The sequence below is a fragment of the Corvus brachyrhynchos genome, unplaced genomic scaffold, assembly GCF_000691975.1.
Source record: "Corvus brachyrhynchos isolate BGI_N302 unplaced genomic scaffold, ASM69197v1 scaffold223, whole genome shotgun sequence".
Lineage (NCBI taxonomy): Eukaryota > Metazoa > Chordata > Aves > Passeriformes > Corvidae > Corvus > Corvus brachyrhynchos.
Genome location: NW_008237174.1, coordinates 3,402,313 through 3,413,171, shown reverse-complemented (window position 1 = coordinate 3,413,171; position 10,859 = coordinate 3,402,313). Strand labels below are relative to the sequence as shown.

At 38.3% G+C, this 10,859-nt stretch overlaps 1 protein-coding gene across 6 annotated transcripts in view; it reads left to right on the top strand.

Moving 5' to 3' along the window:
* Positions 1-5,778: 5,778 nt before the first annotated feature.
* Positions 5,779-10,859, top strand: part of PER2 (period circadian clock 2) — a 39,510-nt gene continuing 34,429 nt past the window's right edge. Inside the window, exons 1-3 of one of the 6 annotated variants that reach the window (XM_017728828.1) lie at positions 5,779-5,841; positions 6,718-6,781; positions 8,760-8,920. The gene's annotated coding sequence lies outside the window, so the exon portion shown is untranslated. Of the gene's footprint in view, positions 5,842-6,717; positions 8,921-10,859 lie in introns of all 6 variants that reach the window. The other 5 variants (XM_017728829.1, XM_017728831.1, XM_017728827.1 and 2 more) reach the window with 5 other exon arrangements.

Sequence of the window (10,859 nt, the reverse complement as noted above, 5' to 3'; positions counted from 1 at the left end):
TCCCTGCTGGCCACGGGCTGCGACCACGTCAGTGTGGGGGGCGGACAGGGAGCCGGGGACACCGACGGAGAGCACGCGTGTCCCGGGGCAGTAAGCGGCACCGCGGGCCCCACTCCGCGCCCGCCCCGCGCGGGGACAGTGCTGGATCCCACCGGCCGGGCGGGATGCTTTACGTGAGGGGCTGTGTGGCAGTGAGTAACAGAATCTTAGCGCTACTGAGATGCGTGAGCTACAGGTAGAGTAGGCAACAGGTGCTGTCCGTTTGGGTTTTTGTATTGCCTGTAATTATAAGGACACTCTGTTCCTTGAGACGGTGTGCTTGTGCTGCTGTTCACAATGTATTCACAATAGGTGCATACTATTACATGCATGATTACAAAACACTTTATGTAAGTACAGTTTCATGCAAATAGATGAGCAGCATAGTAATAGTCAAGCTGATGCTTTACATTTGACTTTCCATAATAGGGTAGGATACGGGACAGCATTTCTCTGTGCACTATAGGAGCTTATAAAGGCCCCCCAGGAGGTCGGTATGAAGTCTCAGGTACTTGGAAACTATAGTGCTTTGCAAGTGTATTCCAGTGAAAAAGTAACTTGGCTGAGACAGTGCATTGAAGGATCTTGAAGAAACAGAATCATTAAGTATGGAAAAGACCTCTGAGATCATTAAGTCCAACTGTTTCGTGCCTAGGTCCAATCTACATCTACCCTCTTGCAATTTCAAACTATTGCCTCTCATCTTGTCACTACATGCCCTGATAAAAAGTCTTTGTCCGTCTTTCTTGTAAGCTTGCATCTTTTCCAAATGTAAGAGTCTGAGATTTATTGTCTTGGACATCTGAGATTGAACAGTTAACACAAGTAAAGGGAAAAAAGTGGAAATTCTGTAACGATTCTAGTGGTAAGAGTAAGTCAAAAGTACAGTAAAAACCTGATTAGTATGGTGAGAAACCCTTCCGAGTTGCCAGTATTGTTTCAGCCACAGTTTGATTGGTGTTACGGAGAGTGCCCACATTGTTGCACTGTAACATCAAGTTCCTTCTTGCTTATGCTTGTACATGTTTGTGTGCTTTTGTGAGCTTTCTGTTTTGCCTTTGTCTCTGAAACTTGCATTATTTCTGCAAAGTGAGGAAGTTTCACTGGAGAACTGGACTGTGTCCTCGCTCCATGCAAAGCTAGATGTTAGTCTTGTGATGACGACACTGTCCTGAGGCGTGGAGTCCTGATTCTGGACTGTGGAGGTTGCTTACCTCACTAGTAACGCATAGAGGAAAAGAGATGGCCTTTGGCCTAGAGAAGAAAAAAAGTAATACCCTTCAGGTTTTGGTGAGTTTTTGGCCATTTCAAGGTGAAAGGAAAGCTGGGTGTCATAAATGTCAAACACTGTGCTGTGAAAGAACATGGCCTGTCCTGTGAAGAAGTGATTTGGCTTGATGTAGTTCAGAAGGCAAAGGCATGGAAAACAGGTTTTTGGCCTTTGTGCACATCTTCAGATTTGGCAAGTTTTTGGTTTAATTTATAATTCAAAGACTGCATGGTTTTGCTGGAATTTTTGTTTATTTGTCAGTTGGTGGGACTTGTTATAGACTTCCTATATTTACTTTAGCAGACAAATTCTGTCTGTGAAAATCTAAGTAATCTTCATTTTTACAGTTTACGCTTATTCATTTTGGATTTCCACAGAGAGGCATTAAAGAGACAGCATGTTCTTGGCATAATACCTTCTCTACTTTTTCTTCCTCCAGTCATAAGATTAAAGTCTGTAACAGCACAGTTTATTTGATAAACTTACTCGAGCCTCTCCCTGAACAATACATTCTTAAAGTAATAAGCCTTTAGTAAACTGAGATGTTGATGGAGTTTAGTCTCAAAGTATGAGAATAGGGTGAAGTGGCGAAAGTGATTGGCAGTAGAGTTCTGGATGTTTCTTCTACTTCAGACGTTTATTATGACCAGGAAGTATTTGGCTTAGATACAGACTGATAAACAGTTTTCTTTTTCCTGGGTTCTTGCCACACCCTTATTTCTCTAACATCTTTACAGTATAAGAATATGCTTTACAGCAGAAAATCTTTTTTTAACCCCTCAAAGTATAAGGAAATGAGCAAGTTACCATGGGATGAGGTGTATTTCTTGTGGTTTAAAAGCAAGAAGATTACCAGTAGCCAGTAGAACAAGTAAATTATCACTAGTCTAGATCAACTGTAGTGTTTTCTATAGGGTTGCTATGGTTGGCCTGTGTTGAAAGGAACGTCATGTTCTTAGCAAGGCCTTGTGTAATAGTTGGCATGAATGTCCTGTAGACACTGTATTGTACTCCTAACATTACCACATCATAATTATTAGATAATCAGGTGTTTCTGAAAAGGAATTTTTTTCTCTGGTTTTGATTGCATGGCCTAGAATTCCTCTGTGAGGATGGTGGATTATAGAGATTTTTAACTGGATTGTCTTACTGCATTCATACTTTCCACATTCAGTTATATCCCTGTAGTGCAAGTTTGAAACTGCTTAAATATTCTTTATGTTAACTTAGATTGTCAAGCACTGAACAGCAAAGGAGTCAATACCTGTATTATTCTTTGTGATACTATTGTGTTACTCAAAAGGGCTCTTACTTGTTCTTTTGGTTATGGATGAGGTTGGATGCAGAAAATGTTGGTCTTGAAAGAAATGCAGCTGCTGTTTTGTGTCCTGTGTAAAAAGTGTCCGTCTGCTTTCCTGCTCGAACTGCTGCCTTAAACTTAACCACTGCTGTCGGGGTCAGACTGGTAACACTGTTGCTTAGCGAAGAACAGCTCTGCCTTCTGACACTTAGAGCTTTCTTTGAGAGGGGATGAGGGTGTTTCTTTTTAGTTTTAGGCAACGTCCTTCTTTCTGTGAAGTATGTTTAAAGGACATGGGAAATGAGAAGGTAGCAGTCAAAACCACACTTCAGAGGGTGATGGTTTTGCTACCTGTTGCTGGGATTTCTTGTGGCCCTGGGCTGCTTTTGTGAAACAGCATGGCAGGGAAGACCAGAATGAAGAAGGGTCAGATGATTTGAGTATGTCTGCAAAGCGTGTGGCGAGCTTTGAAGTGACTCTTTGAGCAGTTCTGTTCATGCTGCCAGGGAGCCAGCAGCCATGTGTAGTAGGCAGGCACCCGAACACGTGGGACTCCACATGCCTGGGTGTCCATGCTGTGATCTGATGCTCTGCTAAGTGGCTTAGTACATCACCAGGCACGCTTGTGCAGCCTGCTTGTACTCTGCCTGCCAGCAGTGCTGGGACATGGGCAGGCCAGGCTTCTGTGCCACTGGTTTGTATTTCTAGGGTTACATTGAAGTGTAGATGGGGTCTTTGTCTGAATGCCTGCACTGGACTTGCACCAGTACAGAATCCTCTTACTTGGTCCTCTGTCCCTCTTGAGGAGTTGCTAAGGGACAGCAGCAATATACTGAGTTTCATGCAAGTTGTACAGGAAGTGGTTCTGAAGTGCATGTTTTTCCTGCTTATCCACCTATATAAGGGATGTTATGAGAATTTGTGTGTGTGAAAGGTTTTGTAAAGTCAAGAAGTTTTTGTACAGATGTTCTCAGCTACTGGTGAACTGCTGCTGAAGTAGTGTGTGGTAGTCCTAGAGGAGCCTTATGATTTCTCTGATGTTTTTTGGTAGTCTGATTTAGACAACTTTGCTTGTAGAACACAATCAGAAGCGAGGCTAAATGTACCTTCTTCAATATATATAATAATGGAATATGGTTTTCATTTTTCCTTCATTTTCTCCCAATAGGAAGGAAAATTTTATTGAGGATGATGAAGGGGTAGTGACTCAACATGCTGTTTACACAAGTGGACTGAAATACACAGAAAACATTTCTTGGGGCAAGAGGATGAGGGGATTCTGCAGATGGTGTGAGCAGGCTGCGGAAGTTCAGGGCAAGCAGTACCAGTGTTGATCCTGACAGGATGTGATGCTGGGAAAGAAACCTCATCTGTATGCTAAAATGTCTGGGAAAGACTTTAGTTTGCGTCCACCTGTTTTTGAGGTACCACAGTAATTTTTAATGCTTGATTTTTCTTATAGGTGGAATAGTTAGAGGTGGGCTGAGATTTCCTTGTATAGATGGCTTTTTTTAAGTAGAACTGACTTTGAAAAAGTAGAACCAAAGCTACACTGCCTTTCTAACATTCTGTCCTGAAACAGAGGCACTTCACTGTTAAATAACACCTGCAATTTATTGTAATTGAAGCTTAGGGAGACAAGATGAAGTGGTGAGGATGTCCAGTACTTTTCTTTTTTCTTGATTTCATTTCCTATCCTCCTTATTCCTTCCAGCTTTTGTATTTTAGTACAGTTTTTGTGCTTGACCTTATTACATGTACTTTTATGTTTCTGCTTAGTTTCTTTAATTGTACAAATATCTTCAGTATATAAAGCACTTACTTGATTTCAATTACATCTCTGCCATGGGTTCTTCCGTGACTTGAGCTCTTATTTCAGTAATACATCCAACTCCTAGGACAAGTACATCGTGTTTGTTAGGTTGCTGCGCTTTTTGGAGTGTATTATTGATGCGATGGGAACAAGAATTTATTTGGCACTGTATTCTCCAGAAAGGGACTTTCATTCTGACTGAAATTTTGAACAGCAAAATGGATGTGAACAACAGGAATGTCTAAAGAGTAGCATTAACCTGGAGCTACTGTAAATGTAATACCCCATGGTGAAAAGTGTGTCCTTTTTCTTAAAGGAGAGGAGTAGTAGACACACAAATATACTGCTTAATGGGGATGTGTCTTGGGGTGACCTTATGATGTGTATCCCACAGGATGTTAACAAATATTAAAGCTGATATATGGTATTGAGATACTTGTAAATCCAGTTTCACCTATAAGAAAGGTGAAATATATGACTGCATGGTGGGACATGATAATTTTTCCCTCCCTTCTGTGACAACACTTGACAACCTCAAATGTATCATTTTTGTCCTTTTTTTCAAAAAGGGTGAGAGTTGACATGCAAATATTAGAGTTCTGGCTATGGATGTGCTTAATTGTCTCTCCAGTTCCACTCAGGAAGAGAAGAGCATTTTCTCGTTACAAAGAAAATAAGGTGTTTTTTTAAATTCACACTTGCATACAAGTAATTTTTATTTACCTTTAAGAAGGCACTTTTTCAAAGACTGGAAGCTGGAAGGAAGGATGTCTAGAAATTAGCATGGGGCATGTGAAGGAGATGGTGTTTAGTGTCTTTACAAGATGTCTCAGCACAGGCTGCTTTTTTTTTATTGCAAATACACAACCTCTTGGCAATTAAATTTGGCTGTGGGCCAAGTCTCTTGTTCAAGGTGAAAGAATGAATTTGAGAGGTGGTTTCTGTTAGCTCTTCGGGATGATCAGTTCAGATCCACTATGGAGTCTTGAGCACAGGTGGTGGGTTTAATAGCACGAGGCATAATTACCTGAAAGGGTAAAATAAAGTTTATTTCTGGTCTGGCAGAAATGAGAATTTGGAGGGGTTTCTTGTGTTTATAAAAGGAAGATAATTCAGTGGATAGTTATTCTGTGCATTGCTCAAGGAACCAATGTAGAAGTTAGATTACAATAATAAATACTTTTATCAGTAAAATTTCTTGCATTTCCTCTCATCTTGTATTGTAGTCTTTATAATTGTTCTTCATCTGTGGAAGACATATTTTGCATGGTTGGACTTGTATTGCATTATGAAATGGACTTGATTTATCTTTTGCAATAATTTTTTTCTTGCTTATAAAACTTGATTTTTTTTTTTTAATAGGAATATATTGTTGACACTTGGAGATTTGGAAAGATCATGATTAGTACATTCATTAAGGTGAGTGTTTTATGCTGTACCTGAGAAAGTGATTTGTAATATCAGTTCTTTCTTAATGAGTCTGAACTTGGGAGGGTGGGAGGTGTCTCTGTGACTTTGTTATTGCTCTTTTCTGTACTTCCTTTGAGATGTAGTGTCAGAATGCCCAAAAATAGAGATCTTCAGGGCTCTACATTTCTGAAGACCTGTTGCACGGATCATGAAGTACATGGAAATGCTGTGGCTTCTCTAAACCTTTATGAAACTGAAATTTAGTGTAATGTCAGTATCAAGTGCTGCGTCTGCATTGTGAGCTGTGCAGATGTTGATTAATAGCTTCCATTTTTTGGATTGCTCTTGCAGGTGTTAAGGAACTTTCAATCATGAGGAAAATTTTGGGGTCCAGAAAACCAAGTACTTACTGTTACTTAGATAATCAGGATGGTAGCTCAGGAAGAAAAGGGAAAATATTGTGCTCCTAAACTTGAATTTAAAAAAGCAGGTCATAGCTTCCAACAGTATTATTTGGTCAGTTGTGCTCTGCTTTGAAAATGAAGAAAAGTTGATGGTTATTGGAGCAAAAAAAGGAAGCATAATTAAAAGAGAATGGTGGAGGAATGTAATCTGTGATGCAATGAAAATTTATAATGTGCTTTCATTAAATGTGATCTGATGATGCGACAGTATTGGCCCTAGACAGGAAAGATAGCTGATCTGGATAGTACTGTAATATTGCAATACCCATGGAATTGTAACTGAGATTTTGAGGATTAACACCACAATGTCTGTTTAGTCTAAATGATTGAGAAAAAAACCCAAACAAACCTGGTTTTCTATGGCTGGAAAATGTGATCTGAATAGGTTCTAAAAGCTGGCATTCTCTTTTCAATGCTGCAGGTGTGACTTCAGTTCTCTGCAGAAAGTGAACCTGGTTCAACTTGGTTTGCATCCTGTATCACAGGTGTGTTCCCTACAGCAAGTTTTTCACTCTTTTATAATATTTGAAGTCTTCTGTGCTTAGAATAGATATATATCAGTATGGGAGGAAATGAGGAAATGTCACAAGTTCTGTCTTCTTTGTAAACTGAAAAAATTAGACTTTCTTATGTGGAAAAGACCTTATTGGAGATGCCAGCTGTAGATGAACTCTTTTAGTGCTTTGGGTCTTGGGCATATTGAATCACCTGTACATTTCCTCTGAAAAATAATAGAAAACAAGTAGAATTTGCTGCCCCTAATTCTGTTCAGATTGTTTAAATACAAGTCATTCAAACCAGGCATTTTGTTTCAGATAAAAATCCTTTTGGTGTAATTTGTCTTACTTTCCCTTAAATTGTAGAACAGCTTATCATGAGAATTTTTAGTAGTTTACAAGGATTATACTTAATGTTTTAATGTCTTCCTAAATGTGTTTAATAAATGAAACCAATATGATACACAATTAAAATGGTACATGCTGCTACTGTGACTATATCTTCAAATATATACTAGACTTTTTTAAACCTCTTTTACTTTTTTTAATTGAAAATTTTACAGGGAGTTGAGTTAGTGTAAAGGAATTGCAAGAACTGTCTTTAAACAAGGATTTAACTGGTGCTGAAAGACATTCCACATTTTCAACATCCAGGCTAAAAACTGTGAAATCTGCAAGTAGTTCTGGATACAGCAATTTCTAATGCTTCTTGTGGTCAGAGATAAAGCCTATAATTTAAATCCTGAATTATCAATTTATGATAAAAACAGAAACAAAACATTTAAAGAACCAACACAAACAGATTTATATCATAATACGAATATTTTAGAACTTGTATTGGCTTCACAATGTTATGCAGGATGGAATGTTGTGAATAAATTCTTCCTTTAGTCTGGCCAACACAAATGTACTTTTAACAGTTGGTAGACGTGCAGCATGTTAAATTAAGGCATGTTAGCATGGGCTGTCTTCCAGAGTGGTTAGCTTGGGATTTGAACACTGTTCCAAACATTTCTTCTGCATATTCAGATGAAGCATTTAAAATGATGTAATTGTCTGCCACACAAATGTTGGTCTTCTGAACTTCTGATTTCTATTCTACCATTTCTTTGTGCTACATGGCAGTGGCATGCACCAACAGACTTAGTTTCCTAGACTTGCTAGAAGAACTTTGAGGTTTTTTTTAATTTTCATCAAAATTCCCAGTGGCTCTCTTGAGAAACTGTTTTTATTAGGAAGAATAATAGTGTTAATGGACTTCACTAGTACAGACTTCTGACCATAAAAAAACCACCTGTTTTTACTGTGAGAGTGAGTGAGCACTGGAACAGATTGACCAGAGAGACTATGGAATATCCATTTTTGGAGATACCCAAAAGTCATCTGTTGGTGGTCCTGAGCAGCCTGCTCTAGGTGACTCTGCCTGAACAGAGAGTTGGACAAGGTACCTCCAGAAGTCTCTTTTGATCTCAACCATTATGTGAATTGAAATTTTGTAACTGAAATTTTGTAAAGGTAAAATCTTTAATGCTCTTACCAATCCTATAAGTGATATAGGGTCATAAAATGATATCGTAACCAAACTTGATAAGCACTTGGAACTCCTGCTGACCACATCAGGCATTTGGCTCTGTGCCCTACTGGGGAGGCCAGCCCTGTGTTCTCAGTGGCTGTGTCAGCCCATGCAGACTGTACATAGTATGATACCACTCTGATTGTGAATCCGAAGGGTTATTTTATCTAGTCCAGAGGATGCTATTACTTTTAAACTCTTTAAGATCTTGTTTCAGAGCAAAAGTGTTTAAAATGCAAATTTGTGTCTTGTTTCTCTGCTGTATGACAGTTTCATGTTTAACCAACATTTATCTGCATAGGCGTGACATAGCTGTGAGCATCTCTCTGGTATCTGTTTGAAGAGGACACTGTTGGGGGGCCCAGGTATTTCTTTTATATTTTATAGTTATAGAGGTGTCCGGACTCTGTAATGGTCAAAGATTTCCAGTAGAAGAGGATGAGACAAGAATTAAATGCATGTGGGAGACTCTGGACCTAGGCACCTCATGCTTTTGATGCTAGCTGGGAGGGAGCTTGATAAACACTTTTGCCACCTTTTCGTAGAAAAAACAGGTAAGAAACACACATAATTATTATGATTCATGCTAGTAGAAAGATGATTCCCCTCCTGCCCCTCTAGAGCTTATGCAGAAAATATATTGTTCTGTGTTTGTGTTATCTTTAAACTGGAGTTTAAAGTCATATATATGTATTAATTCTGAACAATATTTTGGGTATAAACTGGGAGTTACCTTAGTTGAAGCTAAAACATTTTTAGCCTAAAACCGTACTTATTCTTAAATTCAGGTTTGAGTTTCTTCAGTGAGGAAACAATCTAGTTGGAAGCATCGTCACTGTGGGCCCTGATCTGATGCCAGCTTCTTCCTGTATAGGTGCTGCTGTGAATTCAGGGTGGCACTTGGACAGCTCTGGAACAGGGCTGTGTCTTGATCAGTTCCCTTTGTAAAGTGGCAGCTGAAAGCAGTGGTTAATGAGGATGACCTGTATAAAGCTATTAGTAACTCTTATCTAAATAACAGTCTTGTGTTCAGGGTTTTCTCGAACTGAAGGTTGAATCTGTATCAAAAAGTTGTGAAATTCAGATTTTATGGGAGCATTTGTGGTATACTAATAATTTTATTGACATAAGTAGAAAATTGAATTGCATCTCATTGCTTGTTTAGTAAAAGAGCAAAACTTGTTCATGATTACTTGAAGTGAGATAAGTAATCTAGTAGAAAAGTTCCTTTTCTTTTTTTAGTAAAAATATCTTGGAAGAAATTATTGAGCATCTTTGTTATTGTTTCTTACAGTCTGAGAATATTGCCATCTTTTTCTTTCCCCTCTTCTTAGAAAATGTCCTAGTGAAGGTAGTCTGTTAATTGTTTGTGCTAGGGAAACATGAAGCTCTCAATGTTGGTGAAGGTGCACAGTTGAACAAGTCACTTTTTGGATTATTGTTTGTTTTCCAACATTTTCTTGTAACATTTTTCGACTACCAAGCATTTAATTATTGTCTAATTGCACAGGGAGAATGCATTCATTGTAGATATTAATTTTCAGTTATCTCTGAAATTGCATGATATGATAAACCCTTGCTAGTTATTTGTCATCTAAATAAGAAAACTTTTGTAATTTTGCAAAACGAAAATCCAGAAGACATGTGGAAGCCCTTCTTGTTGACAAGATCTTCAGTAAAATTTAATCTTGACCATCAGGAACATCTCCCATAGGTGCCAGTACAGTTAATAGTACCGAATATTTACATATCTGTAGTCAAAAACTATACTGTGGCTCTTGCTTTGTTGGGAATATTGGTAAGTTGATAGTAGTTGCAAATTTAGACTCAAATCATTAGATCTTACTCAGTTCTTGAATTGGATGATTTTTGACTCTGGATTGTTAGTTTCTCATCCTTTATATGCCGGTACTAAACACAGTTGTTGTGTGAAAAGAAATCTGGAAAAATCCATTCTCTGAATATAACCAGATCTCTGCTGAAACAAGATTTTTGGGTTTAAAGTTATGGTTTCAGAAGAAATCTGCCTCCTTGGTGTTCTACAACCCTTCTTAAGGGTGTTTTTCAAAAGCAGAAGCTCAGTTACTACTTTCAGCATTTGTCTATACATATTTTAGTGTGGTTTTTTGGTGGTGTTAAAGTTCTGGCTGTTTCCTTTGTCTTACTGCAGGATAAAGGAGTAACTCTGGGTAATGAATAACCAGAAGACATTTGCTGTATATCTAACCTGGCAAGTCAATGCCTATGTTTGTCCTTAGTGCTCAGTGGAATTATGGTGTCTTTGACACACTGCATCAGGATCTTAGCAAGCTCTAGTCTTTGCCAGAATGAATAGAATGGTTTTTTGTGAGCCAGTTCCCTTAAAATCAAGCTTAACTGGTGCCAATTTAATATTTTAAAAGTTTTTATTTATAGAGTCAAAATAGACAATATCTGTTAAAAGTTTAGAAAGATGGACAAAAAAATAAAGAAAAACCTGGCTTCTTGCAAGAT